Source organism: Pteropus medius, unplaced genomic scaffold, assembly GCF_902729225.1.
Source record: "Pteropus medius unplaced genomic scaffold, Ma_sr-lr_union100, whole genome shotgun sequence".
Taxonomy (NCBI): Eukaryota; Metazoa; Chordata; class Mammalia; order Chiroptera; family Pteropodidae; genus Pteropus; species Pteropus medius.
The window spans coordinates 7,323-16,830 of NW_024354983.1; positions in this window are offsets into that span (position 1 = coordinate 7,323).

Here is a 9,508-nt window from a genome sequence, read left to right on the forward strand (position 1 = left end):
TCAATAGAGATGAAAGATATGAATAAATAATTCATGTAAAAAGCAAAGCACTTCTCCAAGAAACATTAGACAGATGCCAAACTACATTAGCTGAAGAAATGAAAATCTAGAGAATTCAAAAGAAGTGAAAAAGCCAATTTTCATAAAATTACTTACGTGATTGATAATTTAAAAATAATATATACGCACATATAAAATCCTTACAAATGTTTTAAGGTAGGTAATCACATTCTCTAAAGATAAATACATCTGGAAAATATGCTCCAATCTGTTTATAGTGTGTATCTGTGTGTCAAGGTAAGGGAATCATATAGATGGAGGGTGCAGAATGATTTGATTTTCTAAATACATATTTTTAGGGTTTAATATTTTGATAGCAGGTAAGTTTGTTGAAACTTAAAAATATCTAATAACTAATTGACAAAAGAGTCCACATGTTTACCAGTTTACAAAAATATTCACATAATACTGTTATATAAAAAATAAAATATTTCATTTCTTGACAGTTTATCTGTGTACATGTGTATTTGTCTTATATTTCCCTTATCCCAAATGTTCACACTCTCATGTGCAAATTTCTCTTCAGCTAACTCAGGGGCTGGCCTTGCCCTCTGAAGGCATAAAGATCAAGAAGGGATCACTGCGGCGAGTGGGATATTCCACAGAGCTCTGGCTGATGCATTGGAGCTCAGGGCCTTTCCCTGCTTACAAAACCCGCGGACCGGAGACTTTCAGTGCTAAAATTCTGGCTCTGACCACAGACATCTATCCTCAATGATTACATTTTTAAAAGGAAAAGCCAAACTATTTTTCCGTTCTCATTACAGTGACCCACGAACTGTTTGCAATTTTCTTTACATTTTCCAGGTATGTTTTGTGTATGCCATCTCTGGGATGTACTAGACTTATTTCTTGCCATGTGGCTTTTGCCAAATCTTTGTTATTCTACCCTTATTCATGAAAACCCCATATATTGCAGGAAAAGTTAATTAAAGCTATGCATGGCAGGATCCTATCCCATGGCACTCAGTTCCAGTCTCTGTTTCTTCATGTAGCATCTGAATGACCTCCAAGAAGCTCCTGCATGTCACTACAACTCAGAAACCTCAGAACGAGTGAGGAGCTGATGCCTGTGCAATAAGTCCCCTTGGGAGAAAGACTTGAAGAAACACCACGTAATGTAGCATGTCCACAGAGTCCCCTTGAAACAATAATAAGCTGAACATCTAAAACTCAACAAAAAAACACCCAAACTGCACAACAGCATGTCTGAGTGTGGGATCTGTGCATAAGAGCTACCACAGGTCAGAACCCTAGGTATCGGGTGGTGGACTGGGAGAAACAAAGAAGCTGCCTCTTGCAGCCTCTGGAGCTCCCTGTAGAGGAAGAGGGAGGGGAGAAGGTGCGGCAAAATCCCTGAACAGCCCTGCCTGGGAGTACTGTGAGCTACATGTGGCTGGCAGCATTGCCCAGGAATCAGGGCAGAAAGCACAGAAGCTGGGATGGCAAAGAAACAACAGTTGATTTTTACCAGCCATGAATTCCAAACTGAGGCTGAACCGCAGCCCCCAACCCCCAACCCAGAGGACACCTCCCCACATACCTTCCGAGATTGAACAGTGCGAAGTCCCAGAAGAATATGAGCAAATGCTACTAAAGCTGCTGCTAACATTGACAGGGATTGAGATTGAAAGTAGTGAGCATGATTAAACATTTATAAGGAAAATAAAAGGCATTAGTAAGGCTTTATATAAAGCAAGGATCCAAGAGCCTTAGACGCCATCTATTGGACCAAAAGAAAAGAACCTTCTTTACAACAGGCTAAAGAGGGAACTTCATATAATCTTTCTGGAAAACAACAACAACAAAAAACAGAATGCATTTCCATTAATGCCAAGGCGGAGAAATAGTCCATTAAATACCATGAACAACCAAGGTGACAAGGCATCTCAGAAAGAAAGAGAAAAGTCTCCAGAAAATAAGCTTAAAGACATAGAAATATGCGACTTAAATGACAGAGAATTCAGGATGGTACTTCTGAAAAACCACAGTGAGCTCCAAAATGAATCATAACAACAATTTCAGGAATTGAAAAACAACTAGATGAGCAGAATGAGTTCTTTAGCAAGAAGATTGAAACCCACAAAAAGGACAGAATTAATTTTCTGGAGATAAAAAACACAGCAAGTGTTGAAAAATGAAATAGCAAGCTTGTGAAAGAGAGTTGACCAAATGGAGGAAAGGATCAGTGATATCGAAGACAGAAATGGCATTCAGAGAAAAGTGAGAATAGCGGTACTAATATCAGACAAAACAGACTTCAAAATAAAAATGTTAAAGAAAGATACGGAGGGACACTTTATAATGATAAAGGGAATCATGCACCACAAATACATAACACTTATTAATATCTATGCTCCCAAGCGGGGAGCCCCGAAATGTGTAAAGCAATTTCTAACAGAAGTAAAGGCAGAAACAGAGCAAAACACTATCGTAGTAGGGGACCTAAACACCCCACTGTCGGATATGGACAGTTCATCCAAACAGAAAATCAATAAAGAAATAACATCCTTAAATGACACATTAGACCAACTGGACAGAATCGACATGGACAGAGCCTTCCATCCCAAATCAGCTGCTTATACATTCTTCTCTAGTGCACATGGAACATTCTCAAGGATTGACCACATACTGAGACACACAGATAGCCTCAATAATATAAGAGGGTTGAAATCATACCAACCACATTCTCTAATCATAGTGCCTTGAAACTAGAGATCAACTGCAAAATAAGGCAGGAAGAACCACACATACATGGAGATTAAACAACTTGCTACTGAAGAATAACTGGGTCAGAGAAGAAATAAAAAGAGAGATCAAAAGATATATATAAACGAATTATAATGATAGTACAACATATCAAAACTTTTGGAACACGGCAAAAGTGATCATAAAAGTTCATATCATTACAGGCTGACATGCAAAAACAAGAACGAGCCCAAATAAACAACCTAACACTTCATCTTAAAAAGCTAGAAAAGGAAAAACAAATGAAGCCTAAAGTCAGCAGAAGGAAAGAAATAATCAAAATTAGAGCAGAAATAAATGAAATTTAAAACAAAAATGATAGAAATGCAACAAAGAGCTGGTTCTTTGAGAAGGTTAATAAAATTGACAAGCCCCTGGCTAGACTCACTAAAGAAAAAAGAGAAAGAACACAAATAAACGAAATCAGGGATGAAAGAGGGAAAGTTACAATAGACACTGCAGAAATACAAAGGATCATACAAGAATACTATGAAAAAGTATATAACTTCAAATTTAATAACCTAAAAGAAATGGACCAGTACGTAGAAACATATAACCTTCCTAGACTGAATTGAGAACTGGAAAATCTAAATAGACAGATCAGCAGTATGGAAATTGAAACAATCATCAAAAGCCAACCAAAAAGTAAAAGTCCAGATGGCTTCACCAGTGAATTCTACCAAACATTCAAAGAAGATTTAATACCTATTCTTCTCAAATTTTTTCAAAAAATCGAAAAGGAGGCAATACTTCCCAACTCATTTTAGGAGGCCAATATTACTCTGATACCAAAACCTGGTAAAAATAACACAGAAAAAGAAAAATTACAGACAAATATCTCTCATGAACACAGATGCAAAAATCCTAGATAAGGGGGTGGCTCCATAGTGTAGCACGTCTGCTTTACATGCAGAAGGTCCTGGGTTCGCGCCCCAGGTGGAGCCACGGACCATATCCTGGGTGTGCCAGGCCCCCAGTGCACCAGTTCCCAGGAGCTCCAGGCCTCCCAAGTGTGTCGGGGGTGCCAGGCCCCGAGTGCACGCCATGAGCGTGTGGGAGGAAATGACCCGACTTTAGAGATCCAGTTCTTAAAAAGAAACGGCAACATCCATAGGTCATGGGTGGAAGTGCAGTGCAGGGGCGGGAGGGGGGAATTAAACAGGGAAAAAAATCCTAAATAAGATACTAGCAAACCGAATACAGTAACATATAAAAAGATTATAAACCATGATCACGTGACCTTCATCCCAGAGGTACAGGGATTGTTCAACATGTGCAAATCAATTAATGTGATAAACGATATAAACAAATTAAAAATAAGAATCATATGATCATATAAATAGATGCAGAAAAAGCCTTCGACAACGTACAGCATCTATTTATGGTCAAAACACTTAACAAAATCGGTGTAAAAGGAAAGTACCTTAACATAATAAAGGCCGTGTATGACAAACCCTTAGCCAACATTATACTTAATAGCGAAAAACTAAAAACCTTCCCTCTAAAATCAGGAACAAGGCAAGGCTGTCCACTAGCACCACTGTCATTCAATATAACATTGGAGGTCTTAGTAAGTGCAATCAGACAAGAGAAAGATATAAAAGCCATCCAAATAGGAAACAAAGAAGACAAATTGTCACTATTTGCAGACGACATGATTCTCTATATAGAAAACACTAAAGACTCCACAAGAACACTATTAGAAACAATAGGCAAATACAGTAAAGCTTCTGGATACAAAATCAACATTCAAAAATCCATAGCATTCCTATACTTTAATAATAAAGTGTCAGAAAAGAAGTGGGAAAAGTAATTCCTTTTGCAATTGCAACAAATAGAATAAAATACCTAAGAATAAATCTATCGAACCATGTGAAAGACCTATATAATGAAAACTATAAGACCTTATGAAAAGAAATCGAAGAAGATACAAAGAAATGGAAAGGTATTCCGTGTTTTCTGCATTGGAAGAATCAACACAGTTAAAATGACATTACCTAAAGCATTGTACAGATTTAATGCAAACCCTATCAAAATCCCAACGGCATTTTTTAAAGAAATAGAATAAAAAATCTTCAGATTGTTTGGAAGTAAAAAAGACCCCAACCAAAGGTAAAAAAAAAAAAAAAAAAAAAAAAAAACCAGGCCTGGAGGCATCACTCTGCTCAACTTCAAATTATACTACAAAGTGATGATAATCAAAACATCATGATATTAACAGAAAAAGGGATACACGGACCAGTGGAACAAATTTGAAAGTGGAGAAATAAACCCATGTTCATATCGGCAAATAATTTTTGACAATAAAAGCCAAAAACATACAGAAAAAGGAAAGCCTCTTCAATAAATGGTACTGGGAAAACTGGAAAGCCACCTGCAAAAGAATGAATGTAGACTGTTGTCTTTCACCAGACACCAAAATTAACTCAAAATGAATTAAGGACTTGAATATAAGACCAGAAATAATAAAATGCATAGAAGAAAACATAGGAACTAAACTCAAGGACCTTGCACTTAAGGAGAATTTTATGAATTTGACCTCAAAGGCAAAGGAAGTAAAGGCAAAAAATAAATGAATAGGACTACATGAAGCTAAAAACTTCTGTATAGCAAAAGAAACTATCAACAAGGTAAAGAGACAATCATCCGAATGGGAAAATATATTTGCAAGCAACGCCTCCGATAAGGGCCTAATATCCAAAATATACAAAGAACTCATTCGACTCAATAACAACAGAAAGCAAATGATCCACTCAAAAAACGGGCAGAGGATCTGAACAGACACTTCTCTCTAGAGGACATACAAATGGCCAACAAATATATGAAAAGATGCTCAACATTGCTAGCTATTTGGGAAATGCAAGTCAAAACCACAATGAGATATCATCTCACACCTGTTAGAATAGCTGTTATCCACAGGACAAGTAATAACAAATGTTGGAGAGGATGCAGAGAAAAAGGAACCCTCATCCACTGCTGATGGGACTGCAAATTGGTACAGCCACAATGGAAAACAGTATGGAGGTTCTTCAAAAAACTAAGAATTGATCTACCATATGATCCAGCAATTCCTCCACTGGGTATTTACTCCAAAGACTTGAAAACTTATATCCGAAAAGATATTTGCACACTGATGTTCATAGCAGCATTATTCACAGCGGCCATGACATGGAAGCAACTGAAGTCCAATAGATGATTGGCTAAAGAAGCTCTGGTACATGTATACAATGGAATATTACTCAGCCATAAGAAAAGATGAAATACTGCCTTTTGCGACAATATGGATGGTCCTCGAGATTCTTGCTAAGCAATTAAGCCAGACAGAAAAAGTTGAAAATCACATGGTATCACTTATATGTGGGATATAAACCTAAAGCAACAAATGAGCAGGACAAAACAGAGACTCATGGACATGGACAATAGCTGAGTGGTTACCAGAGGGTAGAGGAAGCAGAGAAGGGGCAGGTAGACAGAGTTAAGGGGGTCAAATATGTGGTGACAGGAAGAAATCCAACCATGGGTGGTGTACACACAGGGTAAATGTATATATGCCTTACTGTTAAAGTGTACAGCTGAAACTTATTGGATTTCGTCAACCAATGTCACCACAAAAAAATTAATTAATTAATTTTTAAAAAGTTTCTTAGATAATTAAATGTGTGTGAACTGGTGAGAGACTTTTTTTTAATATTTGTAGGCTTTAAAATATGGAATTACTAAAAAATAAAAGATTTGGAATATAAATAACTGTAAACCGATTATAAATATGATGTTTTTATATTCTTTGCTCTGGAAGTAATTTCACTGTGTTATGAGTAAAGGTTTTTTGGGAAAAGAGGCAGATCAGAACAATTTATTTGACAGTGTTTCTGCATGTGTGTGTGTGGCGGGGAGTAGCTGTGTATTTCTATTTCTATTTCTCAAACTTCTTCACAATTATCCACACACCACCGTGTGCAGCTTTCTACTCAGTTCACTTACAGGCTGAACTTCCAGCCCTAGACTTTAAGATCCCAGGATGGACTTAAATATAGAAGGATTGCTGCCGGTGTGGCAGAAAGCCCAGAAAACTTTGGCTTATACAATGGAATCCATGCATTTCTGACACTCCTTCCAAATCCCCTACACTTTACCAAGCTCCTTAGTTGAGATTTTCACACCTGCAATTTTGACTCTCATCCCCAGATGACAACTTTCCTCATTTTTTATGGATTATTTTTCCCAATGAAGAGGCATAATTTTTAGAAACAGAAACAAAATATTTTCTTCAAGTAGATTACAAAAAAATAAGTACAGTGTGATCTCAAATCTCTTTGTAAAAGTCATATGTGTATACAAAGACTGAGAGAAGATGCTTAGTTTTGCTTCCTGCTTACCCTGCATCTGCGTCTCAGTTTATTAATGTGTATTGGGTCTACTTTATGCCAGGCACTGTCAGCCAGTTCCTTATCTGCATCCCGATCTTCCCTCTTTAGATCTGTAGACCTGCATAACTGGAAGTATTCACAGAGAGCAAAATGAATAGTGTCTACCCCATAGGGTTGTGAGGCATGACCTCAAATGGATTCCATACTAAGCAAGGTTACTCCAAGCCTGGAATTCCAGCATCAAAACAGGAAATGATGCAATAGAGTGGGGAGATGTTGCTACCCTGGGAAACAGGAGGCAACTTGTACCCAAACATTTGTCCTGTTACATAGCAATAACAGGCTACTACCTTTTCCAGACACAATCTCTCTAACACAGACTGAAAGACAATTGTAAAATTTTCGCTCCTGGTTCTTTTCATAGGCGTGAATTAGAGGTTTTACTTTTCCATCATCCCTTTCTTAGTTAAAAGCAGTAGGTTTCTGAAATGATAATGTGCCTGCCTTATATCTAGGAGTGTGGTTTCTCCAATTTAGTCATGCAAGGGTTCATCTGAGATGATATGAAGTTTATGCTACTTGTAAGGCCTCCTCTTCCAGTTAAGGGGAACTGCCTGGCCTGGCTTCTTCTTGTTCAGGACTCAGCTCAAATGTCACTTTCTGTGGAAGAACTTTACAGAAAATCCCATTTATAATAATCTCTGTCCCAGTTATTTTCCACTCTACTTGTGTGTTTTTTTTTCAAAGCACAAATCCCTATACAAAGTTATCCTCATTATTAATTTATTTGCCTATTACTTCCAATTTTCCCACACTAAAATGAAAACCCCAAAGACCCTGACTGGCTTGTTCTCTGTGTGTCTCCTGCTACTAGTTCAGTGACACATATAAATCACTGAATAAATGTTATTTAAATGAAAAATTGTTACTGATTTGGCTCACGAAAGCAGATACAGATATTTAAAGTTGGCTGCCAAGAATAATTGACAACAAAATTAGATCTTAGAAAATTCAAAAATTTAAGAAGCCTGTGGTGTAAATCTACAGCACTGCTTTTCAAAGTTGGATGAGTACCAATCAAGTCAAAAGTTGAAATTTTTATAAAACACTATCACGTGAACATTTTTATAACATGGTAAATATATGTGAATTTTTCTACCTATTGGTTATTAGGTATTTTAGAACCAGAACCAATTGAAGAAATTACTCAAAATGTAGAACAAGCCCACCTCCCCGCATTATCCACAATTGTAGAATGAAGTCTAAAGCTTTTTTTTTTCATTGTGCCCTGAAGCCTTCAACACTTTAAATATAGAATTCCCAAGGGATTAGTATTTGATGTAACCCTGCGTATTAATTATTTTTTTTAAATTTGTAGTTTTATTATTTTTAAATAAAGAAAATCCGTGAAAATTAAAACAATTTCTGTGCTGTCAAAAGAAAATAGTTAAAAGTTTGAAAAGCTGAGGCTAAATATTTGCAAACTATATTACATAATTTAGGCTAACGTGCAAGAACATGAAGGACTTTTGTTAATCAGTAGAGAAAGAGACAAAAGATAACAACAAATAACTCACCTGAAAAGGAAAATGCTTCTCTAAAAAACATCTGGAAAGATGCCGAACCACATTAACTGAAGAAATGGAAATCTGGAGATGACATAGTAGGTGAAAATTTTAATTTGTAGGAAATTACTTATGTGATTGCTAATAAAAAAATATATATCTACATAACTACACAAATATTTTAAGGTTGGTATACATATTATCCAAGGAGAAACACATCTAGAAAATGTGCACCAATTTATTTACGTTGGATATCTTGGTTATCTGTGACTATGAGGGGATCATATAGATGGAAGGTGCAGAATGATTTCATTTAGAAAGTATACATTTTTAATGTTTAGTATTTTGTGATTAGGTAAATTTGTTGAAACACTTGAAAATATCTAATAACCAATTGACAGAAAAGTTCATATATATTTATCATGTTATAAAAATGTTCATATGAGACTGTAAAAAGTAAACGATTTCAACTTTTGACTTGACAGTTTATGGATATGTTTGCACATTTCTGTTTTACACTTCCCTTACCCCAAATGTTTACACTCTCATGTACAAATTTTTCTTCACCTCTCTCAGGGCATCCAGGAAGGAATTGTTGACAAAGAGTGGAAAATTCAATAAAGTAGGGGAAAATTCCAGAAAGTTCTGGCTACTGCATTAAAGCTCAAGCTTCTCTCTACTGTCCCCAACTCCCTCGCAAAGCCCTCTGGTTTGACTATCAGAGCTACATTTCTAAACACTAAGAGGAATCTATCTACATTGACTATA